The sequence below is a fragment of the Schistocerca serialis genome, chromosome 8, assembly GCF_023864345.2.
Source record: "Schistocerca serialis cubense isolate TAMUIC-IGC-003099 chromosome 8, iqSchSeri2.2, whole genome shotgun sequence".
Lineage (NCBI taxonomy): Eukaryota > Metazoa > Arthropoda > Insecta > Orthoptera > Acrididae > Schistocerca > Schistocerca serialis.
In genome coordinates, this window is record NC_064645.1 from 66383323 (window position 1) to 66400774 (window position 17452).

The 17452-nt window shown below is 42.1% G+C and overlaps 1 protein-coding gene across 1 annotated transcript in view; it reads left to right on the plus strand.

Annotated features, from left to right (window-relative positions):
• Nucleotides 1-17452, plus strand: part of LOC126416323 (uncharacterized) — a 1316869-nt gene that overhangs the window by 602571 nt on the left and 696846 nt on the right. The window lies entirely within an intron of this gene.

Below are 17452 nucleotides of genomic sequence, written 5' to 3' on the forward strand. Positions count from 1 at the left end.
CAGATGAACCCAACAGCAAGCCGAATGGACCACTCAGGATTGGCAGCACGTTCCCTTCACCGATGAGTGTCGCATATGCCTTCAACCAGACAATCTTTGGAGACGTGTTTGGAGACCATCAGGTCAGGCTGAACGCCCTAGGCACACTGACCAGCGAGTGCAGCAAGGTGGAGGAGCCTGCTGTTTTGGGGTGGCATTATGTGGCGCCGACGTACGCCGTTGGTAGTCATGGAAGGCGCCGTAACGACTGTAGGATACGTGAATGCCATTCTCCGACCGATTGTGCAACCATATCGGAAGCATATTGGCGAGGCTTTCGTCTTCATGGACAACAATTCGCGCCCCCATCGTGCACATCTTGTGAATGACTTCCTTCAGGATAACGACACCGCTCGACTAGAGTGGCCAGCTTGTTCTCCAGACATGAACCCTATCGAACCTGCCTGGGATAGATTGAAAAGAGCTTTTTATGGACGACTCTGAGGGATCTACGCCGAATCGCCGTCGAGGAACTTGTGGAGAGTATGCCACAACGAATACAGGCATGCATCAATACAAGAGGAAGTGCCACTCTGTATTTGAGGTATCAGCGTGGACAGGAATCTGGAACACCACCTCTTAAGGTCTCGTTGTATGGTGGTTCAACAAGCAATGTGTAGTTTTCATGAGCAAAAAAAGGGCCGAAATGATCTTTATGTTGACCTCTATTCCAATTTTCTGTACAGGTTCCGGAACTCTCGGAACGGAGGTGATGCAATTTTTTTTTGGATGTGTGTACATAAATTAATTCTTTGCCGCTACTAGGCATATTTATTTCATAGAGAATTTTTCTTTTCCCTTAAAAGATCTATTACATAGACAACCATTACATTGTCGTGTTGTGAAGGAAGATGACGTTATTCGAACAGTTTAAGACTTACATTCGAAAGGAGCACAGCATCACATATTTCTACGCAGAAGAAAACACGTGACACTTCCCGCGCCTTGTGGTTTCTGTATTTGCGTATGGATAGGTTTGAGCAGATGTCGGATATGTCGGGGACTCCAGAAAAGAGCAGTGTAGTGAACCCACTCTTGGCACATACTTCATTTTTCTCGGTTCTGCTCCCTTCGCAGGCGGCAAAACCTTATCCAGTTATTTATGACAGATTCATTCACGAAATGTTTATGCTACATAGCGCGTATAATCTTCGCTTCTCCTTTTATTTTCTCCAGCTCCTTTTATTGTTTTCGCTTTCCTTCGTGCCTCTGGTATAACACACACGATTGTTTACCTCTGTGGTTGCAGCAAACACGTTCAGAGTATTCACGTCAAATTTTGCTCCAGACGTATTTATTCGCGAAACAAGACTACTTAAGTCTACAGAGCGAGGTAATCGAATGTTTCTGCAGCTTATTTATGCACGGAAGGCGCGTAAAATGAAGTTGGAATGTAAATCGTAATAAACTTTTCGAAGGCTGGAGTTCCCGCCTGGAGAGAGGTTAGAGGGAATTGGCATTTTCATTTTGTCGACGAATTAAATATCAAGAATTCCAGTGGGTCTGAAGTGAAAATGTGGAAATTAGTAACACAACGATCGTATCAAACTCTCCTGTCAGTAGCTTTACGGCACGGAGAAATTTTCCTAAGGTTGTTTGTTCATATGAGACACAAACCGAAGTAATTCCGTTTTCTGTAGATGTTACTAATAGTATAAAACGCTTTAATGTGAGGAAGAAACTGTTGAAAATTCCATGTTATGGAAGTGAATCATTGATTGAAAAAGAAATAGGAAAAGAGAACAATTGAAGGCCTTTAACCACTGGAAGGCAATCCCACTTGTACCAACACAGCAAACCAATGGCACTTTTTTTTTAAATTGTGACTATATCAAGCACAGTAGTGAATCACAGTGGTATGCACGTCGACCCTCAACAACACAATACACCAACAGATGGACTAGAAGGCCACTGTAACCGTATGTCTATTTCACAACATGATGCAGTGCTATGTCTAGAACACTTTTGTGTTAAGGCACTCTGACGGGTTACGGTGCCGTTGGACACAAAATGGAGGCGTTGACTGCAGCCACTCCTCCTGTCTCTGCTATAACTGAAATAGTCCACAAGCCACTATACCGTGCATGGTGGAGGGTATCTTGCACCGCAGCTAATCTTTCCTTTTCCTATTCCACTCAGAGACAGAGCAAGGGAAAAACGACTGACCATTTGCTTCCGTACTGCTCTGATTTCCCTTATTTTGTTTTCGCAGTCTTGAAGCAAGACTTTTGTTGGTTGCAATATGATCGTTCTGCACATGTAGAATTTGTCGGTTCCCTAAAGTTTCTCAATTGTTTTTAACGAACGTCTTCTCCCCTCCAGGTATTTCCGTTTGAGTTCACGAATCATTTTCGTAATGCTCGCGTGTTGATCGATCCTAACGGTAACGAACGTAGCAGCACGCCTCTGAGTTGCTTCGGTGCCTTCTTTAATACGACCTAGTAGGGAGATCCCAAACACACGAGTAGAACTCAAGAATGAGTTGCATGTTTTCTGTATGCAGTGTCCTTTACAGATGAGTTACATTCTCCCAAAATTTTCCCACTGCAACCATCATACTCCGTCCCTACAGTCGACGTCAAGTATTCGTTCCATCTTTTTATTATTTTTATGCCGCATTGGAGCACTACCCCAAAAATTTAATCCACGTCATTTGTCAAGAAGCGCAACCACAAATATTTTATTCAAAAATTTAAAATTCCTGTTCCCCACTCATCTGCATTAACATAAATTTGTACACAATTAGAGCAAGGTACTGTTCGTCACACCGAATAGAAATATTGTCCAAGTCATCCTATATATCGACGACATTTTCCCGAACCGTACAGTGATCAACAATGTCTCAGATCGCTGCGCATCCCGGGTTCGATTCCCGGCGGGGTCAGGGATTTTCTCTGCCTCGTGATGACTGGGTGTTGTGTGATGTCCTTAGGTTAGTTAGGTTTAAGTAGTTTTAAGTTCTAGGGGACCGATGACCATAGATGTTAAGTCCCATAGTGCTCAGAGCCATTTGAACCATTTGAACCATCGCTGCGCACCTAATCTATTAGATAGTATATCTATAGAGAAAAAGAGCAGTCCTATTACACTTTTCTTGGACACTCCCGACGCCACCCTAATCTCCGATGAACAATCGACATTCTAGAGAACGTACTGGATTCTATTACGTAAAAATGTAAGTCGACATCAAGGAGGATTTGAGTACGAAACGTAGACGTATAGGTCTATGGCATATGTCGTCACGACGTTTGGTAAAGGATGTTTAACGATCAGTCTAGGACGACGGGTGTTGCTGTCTCTCTTTCACCTAACACCTAATCAATCGGCCACGTCTCACAATAATTAGCTATGATTGCACGAATACGTCTCGAATCTCTTGCAAGCGTGTTTTTGGCTTTGTGGATGCACTTACAGATCCCGTAGATGGAGGATCACGAGTTACATATCCGCACCCATCTGATTTCATGGCACGAAGATCAGAGGCTTCGACCGAAAGACGCGACGTTTCACATTCTTACCATGAGAAGTTACATATACTCGTAATTCAATAATCGTACAAATTTGTACGTTGGTACCCAGGTCTAGCTAACTTACGATATGAACTTCATTTCAGGTATATTTATCTCTCTCGATGTTGCTGGGCTCGAAATAGTTGGTGTATATGAAGAGGACCGCTGAAAGTTATGAATATCGTAGGATAGTTATCATTGTTATGCATTTTTATTCATAAAATTTGAATAAATAGATATATTATTACTGTCTATTCTTTACACGTTATTGTAATGGCGTTTGATTTACATTCCATGATGTAAGAATCTTATACATACAAGGCACATACTGAGCGATAACAGAGCATAACAAACTTTCATTGTAACTTATATTTTTCAAGGATGATGGGAATAGAATAATACAATATAGCTAATTATAACCTGAAATTGCCTTATCAACTTTTGGTTAAATAGTAGCTTCTGTAAGGTGAAGATTAAGCAATACTGTATACAGCTACGGCACTACTGATGACAATCCACGGGAAAATGAACTCAGTTATAATATACGAGCCTCTCACAAAAAATTTAAATATGCTAGCTATAGGCTTTGCGGTGTGCAGTGCGAGTCATAATACTTTGAAACGGACATGAAATTCTTTTGGCTGATAAACGAGAACGTTCAGGAATATCCAACTTCTTTACAAATATATGACCTGGACTGCTAGGCGATATGATTATGATGAATTAGTAACACTGAGTTTTTTTAGCAAAAATTACGTTGCAAGTTAAGTTTAGCTTTTCAAAAACGTCTGATAATTGAAGATACATTACTCACAATTGATTCACAAACAATGACATTTAAACAGCAAGTGTTATGTAATCTCATTAAATCAACATAAATGCATATCATCAGATTATACATAGCTCTGTTAACAAATCTTAGAAACATTACAAAGTGAAATATCTAAACGGTTTACGTACATTCTGGGATTACTCAAAAATTACAAATTAACAGCCAACTTAAGTATACTAACGCGCTGGCAAAACCAGAAACCGTAATTATTTAACATCCCTACCTTGCTTACTTGAAGACTTCTGCTTCCAAGTTCAACAATATTGACATACCTAAATTAATCTAATACCAAAAACTGCCTACTCCATCGTCTTTCCCTCACAGACAGCTACCTACAACTGTGCGCAAAGCGCTCTCTTACTCTAACAAAGCAGTAGTATGTTTGGCTCTGCGGTCGCGCACAGTCAGCGATTCGCATTTTCGAGCCTGTCAAAGACATACATCGTGTTCAGGTGTAACAGTAGACTCCTTTCATTAGTATTGGTAATAAGTATGTCGTCTCTGTTACCTTTCATGCCTGCAAAAACTACATTTTTCATTTGATGAACTTTATGATAGTAACAGTTACATTCATCCAGGAGCATGACGTAACTAGACTGAGTGTACAAAATTATAACGTATGCAGATCGAGCCGTTGAAACGCATGGAAAATTGAAGCTGAATAAAATCGCAAACAGCTGTAACTGATCATTTATTCACACGACCTATTTCGTGCGTTAAAGCAGCACTGTCAGGTGTTGATACACAGAGAGAAAAGAAGTCCTTGTAATCTGTAAGGTTAAAAAATTAAAACCATTAGAACATTAGTTAATTTTTTAATTACGTAGATTACGAGGAAGCTTTCCTTTCTATGTTGTCTCTCCTAAAGGTGCTGCTTTAACACAGTGAAACCTGTGTGTGAATAAATCATCAGTTGCATCTGTTTATTCAAGTTCAGTTTAGCATGTGATTGTATGTGATGCAGATCAATACAATACACCGGTTTGGAATTTTACTGCCGGCCGCAGTGGCCGAGCCGTTCTAGGCTCTTCAGTCCGGAAACGCGCTGCTGCTACGGTCGTAGGTTCGAGTCCTGCCTCGGGCATGGATGTGTGTGATGTCCTTAGGTTAGTTGGGTTTTAAGTAGCTCTAAGCCTAGGGAACTGATGACCTCAGATGTTAAGTCCCATTGTGCTCAGAGCCATTTGAACCAATTGGAATTTTACTGTTCATTTGGTAGCATAAATAGTTTTTCCATCTATTACGTAGGGATCAGATTTTGTAATTTGTATGATCCGCGATTTAAGGTGGAACGCGTTTTCGGTTCTTGACGACAGTATCTGTCGTGCGGATACCTGTGAAAATGTTTAGTGTTACTCCTTCCTGGAAGTTCATTCACGATGCTAAAATACCAGAAAATACTCAACTTCTGTAGACACAAAAACCAGTTTCATAGAAGCTGCACACGGCAGTTATTGGTTATTGCGGAAATTATATTTTATGGACGTCTCCTAAAATCGTTTAGTGACATTTAACTTTCAGGTTATATATAGATGCTAAGAAAAAAAATTGTTAATTACTGCTAAAGTTGTGTTTTACTGAACTTTCTGAGGTTAGGTTAGTGATGTTTTACCCGTGCAGTAAGTATAGTGACGTAATGCGAGTCGATTCTAAAGCGCATTCAACCGAGTCGCAGAATGGTGGAATTAATACTAATTACTTCATTACTACAAAGGATCCCTCTTCAGGATAAAGTAAGTCAAGATTTCAGGGTTTTTCGTTCGTCTAGCCGTTGCTAGACCTGAAATAAAAATATCTGCTCGGATAATTCTTCAGATCATATATCTTAATCACGTACAGTTGAGAAATATGGAATGTGCTGCTCGTCAAATGACCTTACATCACATGCTCCTTCACTGTTTGCGCAAAGTGAAACGGACGGTTTCGTGGAACTGGGCAGTTCTCCCATTTAATCTATAGCTGATACTGTCTTCCTCAATGCCCTGCTACCATTCCCTTGTACAGCTGTATTAATATATTGCTATCTCCTCTTACTGTTGATATTATTCATACAAGACATTCCGGAGGGCTGAACGGAAAGCCTCTCCAGTTTGTCTGACGAACCGGTTTCAGGCTCTGTCTCAGGCTGATACTGATCTTCGGCCTGACATGGCTGCTTGTCCTGTTCCAGAGGTTGCCCCTCAGTCTGCAAGATCCGGGCAGTCGCAGAGGGTGGGCTTACTGGTAGTTGGGAGCTCCAACGTCAGGCGCGTAATGGGGCCCCTTAGGGAAATGGCAGCAAGAGAGGGGAAGAAAACCAATGTGCACTCCGTGTGCATACCGGGGGGAGTCATTCCAGATGTGGAAAGGGTCCTTCCGGATGCCATGAAGGGTACAGGGTGCACCCATCTGCAGGTGGTCGCTCATGTCGGCACCAATGATGTGTGTCGCTATGGATCGGAGGAAATCCTCTCTGGCTTCCGGCGGCTATCTGATTTGGTGAAGACTGCCAGTCTCGCTAGCGGGATGAAAGCAGAGCTCACCATCTGCAGCATCGTCGACAGGACTGACTGCTGACCTTTGGTACAGAGCCGAGTGGAGGGTCTGAATCAGAGGCTGAGATGGTTCTGCGACCGTGTGGGCTGCAGATTCCTCGACTTGCGCCATAGGGTGGTGGGGTTTCGGGTTCCGCTGGATAGGTCAGGAGTCCACTACACGCAACAAGCGGCTACACGGGTAGCAGGGGTTGTGTGGCGTGGGCTGGGCGGTTTTTTAGGTTAGATGGCCTTGGGCAAGTACAGAAAGGGCAACAGCCTCAACGGGTGCGGGGCAAAGTCAGAACATGCGGGGACCAAGCAGCAATCGGTATTGTAATTGTCAACTGTCGAAGCTGCGTTGGCAAAGTACCGGAACTTCAAGCGCTGATAGAAAGCACCGAAGCTGAAATCGTTATAGGTACAGAAAGCTGGCTTAAGCCAGAGATAAATTCTGCCGAAATTTTTACAAAGGTACAGACGGTGTTTAGAAAGGATAGATTGCATGCAACCGGTGGTGGAGTGTTCGTCGCTGTTAGTAGTAGTTTATCCTGTAGTGAAGTAGAAGTGGATAGTTCCTGTGAATTATTATGGGTGGAGGTTACACTAAACAACCGAACCAGGTTAATAATTGGCTCCTTTTACCGACCTCCCGACTCAGCAGCATTAGTGGCAGAACAACTGAGAGAAAATTTGGAATACATTTCACATAAATTTTCTCAGCATGTTATAGTCTTAGGTGGAGATTTCAATTTACCAGATATAGACTGGGACACTCAGATGTTTAGGACGGGTGGTAGGGACAGAGCATCGAGTGACATTATACTGAGTGCACTATCCGAAAATTACCTCGAGCAATTAAACAGAGAACCGACTCGTGGAGATAACATCTTGGACCTACTGATAACAAACAGACCCGAACTTTTCGACTCTGTATGTACAAAACAGGGAATCAGTGATCATAAGGCCGTTGCAGCATCCCTGAATATGGAAGTTAATAGGAATATAAAAAAAGGGACGAAGGTTTATCTGTTTAGCAAGAGTAATAGAAGGCAGATTTCATACTACCTAACAGATCAAAACGAAAATTTCTATTCCGACACTGACAATGTTGAGTGTTTATGGAAAAAGTTCAAGGCAATCGTAAAATGCGTTTTAGACAGGTACGTGCCGAGTAAAACTGTGAGGGACGGGAAAAATCCACCGTGGTACAACAACAAAGTTAGGAAACTACTGCGAAAGCAAAGAGAGCTCCACTCCAAGTTTAAACGCAGCCAAAACCTCTCAGACAAACAGAAGCTAAACGATGTCAAAGTTAGCGTAAGGAGGGCTATGCGTGAAGCGTTCATTGAATTCGAAACTAAAATTCTATGTACCGACTTGACAGAAAATCCTAGGAAGTTCTGGTCTTACGTTAAATCAGTAAGTGGCTCGAAACAGCATATCCAGACACTACGGGATGATGATGGCATTGAAACAGAGGATGACACGCGTAAAGCTGAAATACTAAACACCTTTTTCCAAAGCTGTTTCACAGAGGAAGACCGCACTGCAGTTCCTTCTCTAAATCCTCGCACAAACGAAAAAATGGCTGACATCGAAATAAGTGTCCAAGGAATAGGAAAGCAACTGGAATCACTCAATAGAGGAAAGTCCACTGGACCTGACGGGATACCAATTCGATTCTACACAGAGTACGCGAAAGAACTTGCCCCCCTTCTAACAGCCGTGTACCGCAAGTCTCTAGAGGAACGGAGGGTTCCAAATGATTGGAAAAGAGCACAGATAGTCCCAGTCTTCAAGAAGGGTCGTCGAGCAGATGCGCAAAACTATAGACCTATATCTCTTACGTCGATCTCTTGTAGAATTTTAGAACATGTTTTTTGCTCGCGTATCATGTCATTTCTGGAAACCCAGAATCTACTATGTAGGAATCAACATGGATTCCGGAAACAGCGATCGTGTGAGACCCAACTCGCCTTATTTGTTCATGAGACCCAGAAAATATTAGATACAGGCTCCCAGGTAGATGCTATTTTTCTTGACTTCCGGAAGGCGTTCGATACAGTTCCGCACTGTCGCCTGATAAACAAAGTAAGAGCCTACGGAATATCAGACCAGCTGTGTGGCTGGATTGAAGAGTTTTTAGCAAACAGAACACAGCATGTTGTTATCAATGGAGAGACGTCTACAGACGTTAAAGTAACCTCTGGCGTGCCACAGGGGAGTGTTATGGGACCATTGCTTTTCACAATATATATAAATGACCTAGTAGATAGTGTCGGAAGTTCCATGCGGCTTTTCGCGGATGATGCTGTAGTATACAGAGAAGTTACTGCATTAGAAAATTGTAGCGAAATACAGGAAGATCTGCAGCGGATAGGCACTTGGTGCAGGGAGTGGCAACTGACCCTTAACATAGACAAATGTAATGTATTGCGAATACATAGAAAGAAGGATCCTTTATTGTATGATTATATGATAGCGGGACAAACATTGGTAGCAGTTACTTCTGTAAAATATCTGGGAGTGTGCGTACGGAACGATTTGAAGTGGAATGATCATATAAAATTAATTGTTGGTAAGGCGGGTACCAGGTTGAGATTCATTGGGAGAGTGCTTAGAAAATGTAGTCCATCAACAAAGGAGGTGGCTTACAAAACACTCGTTCGACCTATACTTGAGTATTGCTCATCAGTGTGGGATCCGTACCAGGTCGGGTTGACGGAGGAAATAGAGAAGATCCAAAGAAGAGCGGCGCGTTTCGTCACCGGGTTATTTGGTAACCGTGATAGCGTTACGGAGATGTTTAATAAACTCAAGTGGCAGACTCTGCAAGAGAGGCGCTCTGCATCGCGGTGTAGCTTGCTCACCAGGTTTCGAGAGGGTGCGTTTCTGGATGAGGTATCGAATATATTGCTTCCCCCTACTTATACCTCCCGAGGAGATCACGAATGTAAAATTAGAGAGATTAGAGCGCGCACGGAGGCTTTCAGACAGTCGTTCTTCCCCGCGAACCATACGCGACTGGAACAGGAAAGGGAGGTAATGACAGTGGCACGTAAAGTGCCCTCCGCCACACACCGTTGGGTGGCTTGCGGAGTATCAATGTAGATGTAGATGTAGATCCTTTAAACTGTTAACATATTGTAACTTTACCGTCTTACCTCCTTGCCTAGGGACGCCAGACGAAAGTAGATGTCAAGCCCTGAATCAAAATTGCGCAACGGATAACGGGGAGGGGAGCTTGAGAGCGCTACCTAGAGAGCGTGCCCTTTCTGTACGATACTAGGCAAGGGGCTGGAGGGCTCACACGCTGATGTGTGGGTCCCTGCATTCTATATCTTTTATTTTAAATAAATTCCTTTAACTTCACTTCTTTGTGATTTTTAAGGTATGTTAAAGATTTCAATTGGTTCAATTGGTTCTGAGCACTATGGGACTTAACTTCTGAGGTCATCATTCCCCCAGAACTTAGAACTACTTAAACCTAACTAACCTAAGGACAACACACACATCCATGCCCAAGGCAGGATTCGAACCTGCAACCGTAGCGGTCGCGCGGTTCCAGACTGTAGCGCCTAGAACCGCTCGGCCACCCCGGCCAGCTGTTAAGGATTGATGACAGTTGATTTCCTATTTATTTTAAGCATTATCACACGACTTTAGACGGGTAGCAGCAATTGTTTCAATTTACAGATATTACAAATTTTCAACTTATAGCTCGGGTATATTATATACTAATCTGCACGCACATTTCTACAGGTAAGACGGAATTGCGTTGGCCAAATGTATATCAGCAAAGTCACCCAACATTTTACATAGGACATCCACTATGTGAGGCGGATAACGGGCAAACTGGGGACCGGATACATTAACACAGGGGGTCAAATTTCCTAAATTAACGAGATCATTCATTTACTTACACAATCCGAAGCTGGAAATAAAAGAATTAGTACAAATATTCAAATACCTCTCTTCCATGCGTGAACATTGAGACAGACGCACTGAGGGCACGTCTGCTCACTTACCCGTCTTCTGTAACCTCCCCTCTAGAATATGGCGGGCACCCGGAGGTCTTCCTGGGCCCCGGTGGAGGGGGTGGTCGAACCACTTGGCCGTGACCAACCTCTCCGCCCCAAATCTTGTGACACTGGAAAGTCTTTGACTTTTACCTGCCTGTGCTGTCTCTCTGATCCCCCAGCCAGGAGTGAGGTTGGCACTACTATACTACAGAACTACTTCCCAACTAAGATTTGGCCACGCTTTACGGAAAGGTGTGAGGAGGATTAGGAAAGTTCATGAGCAGATTCACATCCACGTACAAGAAATGCATAATACACGACACATATAAATACGTATTATGAAGCCTGACACATTTCTTTCCACCCGTCCACATGGGTTCTGTTGCACCCGCGGCCGGCCGCGTCGTGTAATGAAATTGGCTGCGGAGCCGCCTCTGTTTCTATTTCCCGGTGCGAGCGAGCAGCGAAACCTGCTGCTTATAGAGCGGAAACTACTGTACCGTTTCAATATTTAAATTTTCTTCTAAGATGAAGAAACGAAAGTAATTCCCCAGCCACTCGCCCTAAATCTCTGAACTCCTTCGATTATTTAGATCTTTATTGCCTTCCACTTTTCACTGAAATTCCGTCCCACAATTTGTGTTTGCTACAGGCAGTGGCTCATATTGTGAGATAATTTAGGTATCCTGCGCGATGGAGAAACCCATTTCATGGAAACGGCGGAATAAGAAAAATGCGTAGTGTTGGGTTCATCTTTGATTAGTGATCTGGAACGCAGCACTTACATTATAGAAAGTGAACTCGCCAGTGATCCTGTCTAAATTAAAATTTTTTTCAATATGTTAAAGCGTCTTTTTGACCGTTTGGTTGAATTACTTGGTTCAAAAACAACAGTGAAGGGCACCAACTGGAAATAAGCTTTCACTGCTGAGGAAAAAACTAACAATAACTCTGAAGCAATGAAAACCATTTTATTGCTTCCAAACGTCTTTAATTTCTACAAATAATATGAAAGAAACTGAAAGAAAGAGTCTGACACAAGAAAAGCTGAATAAAAAACGTACCTACTTGTGTTGAAGTAATGGAAAATTATGATCTTAAGGATTCTCTGCGAGAAAGTGTGGCATTTCAGTACAGAGTGGATGACGCTATGGCATATTGAAGTCTTTATGGAGTAGAACCTGAGTGACAGCAGATGACGATGTTGATGATCAAGACTCACCCTACCATAAGTGTGTATAGAATGGGCTGACAGGTGGCTGATGTTGATGCCCAAACTGGGAGTTGTCAGCTGCTAGAGATCATGCTGGAGCAACAATCTGATCGATGAGGTGAACAACCTTTCCTGAAAATTCACGAATCTGGATGTAGTCATTTCTTCAAGATATGGAAGCATACTGAATAAAAGCTACTTAATAGGATTGTCATTTGAGGTCATGGTTTCTGATCTGATGTAACTCACAACTATTTCATCAGCATTATTCTCTGGATTTTCTCCTTTTCCTTATTTTTCTTATGAGGGCGGTGGGGGGTTCTTCTGAACTCATCTCAAAGCACCATCTTCCTCTGTATGCAGGTTTATTGCTTCATTTAAGGCCTCATGATGTTGCTCTTCGCTCTGTGTCTGACTGACAACTGATGAGTCATCAGCCTCTAATGATAGAGGGGGTAGAAATGGAAGATGCCAAGGTATATCATTTTCTTTGGCAGTTACATCAGATTTCACGAACATCATGATTTGCAGAGGAGCCCATTACTTCTTTTTAACCTTGGAAGCAGATGATGTTTTTTTTATGTTCCACGTATATATGAATCTCATGTTCGTCCTATTCTCTAAGCACTCTTTCATTGAAAAACCTAGTATACTTACTTAACAACTGGTCACTTATTTCTGTTACTGAAAAAGTATTACCTACTTTATTCATTTCGTTTTGACTTTTTTTATTAAATTTGTTATTTTTCAGATATCGACTGGCATTTCTTTCATATCGTTGACTCAGTATTTCATTATGGGGAACGAACTATTGGTTTGGTTGAAGCTGGAACAAGGGATGTAAAATGAATCTGTTTGCAGCCATTGTACATGGCAGTGCAGCCGTTGTACGAGGCAGTTCCTTATCAGAAGTTCCACTGCATCAGTTCAATCGACGGCAAGCACGCCACAATTTCTTATCGACTGGAGGGGTGGGGGGGAGGGGGGAAGTATTCCACTCAACACGTTTAGATGCCATCTGGATTGGGTGTTTGAATTTACCAACTGCCATCACTAGACACAAATCAGGTTCCTGTTCTACATCTACATCATACTCCTCAAGCCACCTAATGGTATGTGCCAGGGGGTACATTCGGTACTACTATCTGATCCCTGCAAACCTGTTCCACTTGCGAACAGTGCGTGGGAAGAATGATTGTCGGTAAGCCTCTATATTGGCTCTAATTTTTCGAATTTTCTCCTAACGGTCAATATACGAGATGTATGTTGTCCGACTCCTCCTGAAAAGTTCTGTCCCGAAATTTCAATAGTAAATCTCTCCGTGATCCACAGCGCCTGTCTTGTAACGTCTGCCAGTGGAGTTTGTTTAACATAGCCGTAACGCTCTCTCGCCAGCTAAGTGGTCCCGTGACGAAACTCGCCGCTCTTCGTTGGATCCTATACGATAGGGATTCCAGATAACTGAACAGTACTCAAGAATCGTGCGAACAAGCGCCTTATAAGCCACTTCTTACGAGGATCAGCTACAGTTCTTTAGGGTTCTTCCGATGAATCTGAGGCTGGCGTCTGTTGTTACCACTATCTGTCTTACATGGTCATTCCACTTAAGGTCACTCTGGATAGTTACGCTTCGATATTTTACGGCAGACACTGTCTCCAGCTGTTTTTCGACAATAGTAGTGAATTTCTTTTCCTCTGTATGCGCAATATGTTACATTTATTTACGTTCAGGGACAATTGCCAGAGCCTGCACTATTCATCAATTCTCTGGAGGTCATTCTGCAAATTATTACTATCTTCTGGCATTGCTACTTGGATATAGACAACTGCATCATCTGCGAATAGCCTTAAAGATCATCCGAAGCTTTCTACTAGATCATTTGTATATACTGTAAACAGCAACGGTCCTATCACACTTCCCTATGGTACTCCGGATATGACCTGTAAATCTGTCGATTTCGTTCCGTTAAGAGCGACGTGTTGAGTTCTATCTGTAAGAAAGTCTTGAATGCAATCGCAGGTCTGCTCCGATACTCCGTAAGCTCGTATTGTTTTCATTAAACGGCAATGATGGACGCCATCAAATGCCTTACTGAAATCAAGGAACACGGCATCAGCCTGAACGCCGTTGTCGACTGCGCTGTGGATCTCACGGAGGAACAGAGCGAGCTGAGTTTCGCAGGATCTCTGTTTGCGGAATGCATGTTGATTTTTGTAGAGGAGATGTTCATTTTCTGAACACATCGTAATTCTTGAGCATAAAACATGTTCCATAATTCTACAACAGATTGACGCCAACGATGTAGGTCAACAATTGTGCGGATCTGTCTTACGGCCTTTCTTAAAAACGGAAATGACCTGTGCATTTTTCCAGTCGTTACGTACCTTTCGGTGCTCAAGCGATCTACGATAAATTATTGCTAGAAGGGGAGCAAGTTCTTTCTCATAATCTTTATAGAATCTTACAGGTATCTCGTCTGGTCTTGAAGACTTCCGCTGCTAAGGGGTTGCAGCTGCTTCTGCAATCGGTTATCTCAATATCTGCCATTTCCATGTTCGTACGACGATTGAAAGGAGGGACAGTGTTACGATCTTCCGCGGTGTAACAACTTCGGAAAACAGAATTCAGTATTTCCGTCGCTGAGAAAATGAATAGATGATTTTGACCCACTTGCTGATTCGACCAAAAAATCTTATGGTTTTTACCCAGGTCGGTTGACAACGCCTTCTTTCAAAATCATTAAACGCTTCTCTCATTGCTCTCCTTACGCTCACTTTAGCTTCGTTCACCTTTTGTTTGTCAGCTAGGTTTTTACTTCTCTTGAATCTGAGATGAAGTGCTCTTTGCTTACGTAGCACTTTTCTAACAGGGCTATTAAACCATGGTGGATCTTTACCATCCCTTAAAACCTTACTCGGAACATACTTGTCTAGGGCATATTGAACGATGGCTTTGAATTTTTTCCATTTTTTCTGCACATCTTCGTTCTCATCACCAAATATTTGATGCTGACTGCTGAGATATTCTGAAATTCATACCCTGTCACCCTTGATGAGCAAATTTATCTGCCTACATTTCTTAACATTCCTTCTAGGACCCGTCGTCACAGATGCTGTCTCAGCCATATGATCACTGAGACCTTCCTCTACGTTAACTGATTTGATAAGTTCAGGTCTGTTTGCTGCCAGGAGATCTACGTTCCCCTTTTCTTCGTTAGCGACGAAGTATTCCATTCGAAAACATGCCTCATACTGCAATACCCGAAAGCTATTGTGACAGCTACATTACGTCGCAGTGGAATGCCCATTTGGAATGCTCAGCTCAAAATACCTTGTGTTTGATGTCCCTGTTGTTTATTTAGAAAAAAGAGTGAAATCCATAACTGGGTGTTGCACAGTTATATCCGGAATCCAGAAGGTATCTCATATACAGCTAAAGTACTTCATTTCGCCATTGAAGACAGTCATGATAGCCAAGATTCACAGATTTATGTGGGCGCAAATTTAAGTTCAGTAATGGCTGTCACGGAATATCTAACAAACTGTTTCTTCATTTGTGGCATAGCAGTTCTTTCACAATGGGAGAAGATTAATAAAAACAGTGACCAGGTAGTCAGGTACTCTAGTTTATTTTGATGTGTCGTTTCACTCTTTTTGTTGTTTTAATGCGAATCACTTGGACGTTGGAAACAATAACATGATGGTCAAGTAGTAAATTATTATGTACCTAGAATTAATATTGTACCTCAGTTCTCTTTTTATATACTTACATATTTTATGGTTGATACCATGTTCACCTGCTTCGTTTATGTGCTAAATAGTTAAATTTCATGACTGCTTAATCACCCTACTATCACATTTTTTTGTGTCACTACCACTGGATTCGTACCGTATATATGGGCGCTATTTTAATGAACTGACATAAAAATAAACATTAAATTTTTTCAATAAAACAGTAATGATTCTGTTTTCATAAATTTTACGTTCAAGAAACAAAAAGAAATTCAGACTGGAGTCGTATTGACCTCAGTTTTACTCATTGCAAAAACTAAGAATAAATTTAAGTACGTTGTAAATAGAAAACTTAACATGAATATCATCGAATACAGTTCACTCACAGAGAGAGAGTCATCAATTTTTAGAAAAATAGCTTTGGTAATAAGAGAGATACGATTTTCCATTGTGCTTATGGGGTCATATTGACCCCAGTGCTAGTAGGAAAGTTACAACAGCTGATGCAAGAAACCCTAACAATGGGTACTAAAACAAGCAGGAAAAATATTTTCATCATTGTAGGTGTCTTGTGTAACAACTGTGCAATATAACATTCATCATTCTATTTTGTAAATGTTACGTTCAAGAAACAAAAAAGTAATATAAATTGGGGTCATATAGAGCAATTGGTATTCAGCACAATAACCGTGAATAAATTTTAATGTGTAGTAAATATAAAACTGAAAGAAACATCATAGAATACAACTGAGGCAGTAGGAGATGGTCAAGGAAGTTCAAAATAACAGTTTCGAAAACGAGGGAGATAGACTTTCCCGATGTGCGTACGTGGCCATATTGACCCCAATGGTATTCGGAGGGTTGATATGCTATTACCGGTTGCTGCAATCTGCTAAATACATAAATACTTGAATCGAACTTGAACATTCCAATTTTCGTGCCGCTGCTTTCTTTTCCCTTTGAACGTTTTCCCTGTTTCTGGACTGCTTGAGGTGGGAATCTTATGAACGCGGATGTTTTTCGATAGCTTCTGTCGACTTCAGTTGGAATGAAGTGATTGTAATTTTTTAACTGGAAACGCGGCACGGGTAAACTAATAAAAACAATGTAGAATTGACCACTAGGAACATGGTACTGAAGCCGCAGGTATTCACAAGTTTCATCCAGCTCGGTTTCACGAAAGCGATGAAACCACTGTTTTTTGGAATATAGTGTGCACGGTCCTGTGTTATTTGTCTGTTGCAAGCCACTCCACTTTCATATTTCATGAAACAGATATCACGAAACTGGTTTCTCGAGTGCGCACCACACTTTATTCCCTCCCGCAGCCGGCGGCGCCACATATGTGCAGCAGGAAGCGAACTGGAGGAACGCACTCCTCCGTCACGTCACGACACGTGGCATCATCCCATGCTCTGCGAAGCAGCATAAGGCTGCCCGCACATCGACCACAAGCCAGTGTCGTATTCACTCTGCACGCTTACGACAACGTAAATGCTACTCTCTTGTTGACGACCTACGTTGAACATTTGGACTATAATTGGTGTTTGTCTGTTTCTGGAAATTTTACAGCGTTTATACTTTGATAT